The following is a 318-nucleotide window of genomic DNA, read 5'->3' on the forward strand; positions in this document are numbered from 1 at the left end:
CTTTGGCAGCGGCCAGCTCGGCGCGGCTCCCGGCGGCTCAGCAGGTGGAGGGTGGCTGCGTGCGGGCGCGGATTAGCGGGGGGAAGCGGCGTCTGCCATAGGAACGACGAGCGGCATTCGTCAGCGGGGCCCACCGCCAGGGCGGGGGGAGAGGGGGAAAAGCGGGGCGGGAGGCCGGCGCGCACTCCGCTGTGTGCTGTACGCGGCGTGCCGCGGGTCAGCAGGTGCCACAACCGGTACGAACCCGGGCTATCGCGGGCCATCGCGGGCCACTCGCTATGGACCGACTGTGACACATGGACCCGAGGGGCGGGCGAG

Source organism: Meleagris gallopavo, chromosome 2 (assembly GCF_000146605.3).
Source record: "Meleagris gallopavo isolate NT-WF06-2002-E0010 breed Aviagen turkey brand Nicholas breeding stock chromosome 2, Turkey_5.1, whole genome shotgun sequence".
Classification (NCBI taxonomy): domain Eukaryota; kingdom Metazoa; phylum Chordata; class Aves; order Galliformes; family Phasianidae; genus Meleagris; species Meleagris gallopavo.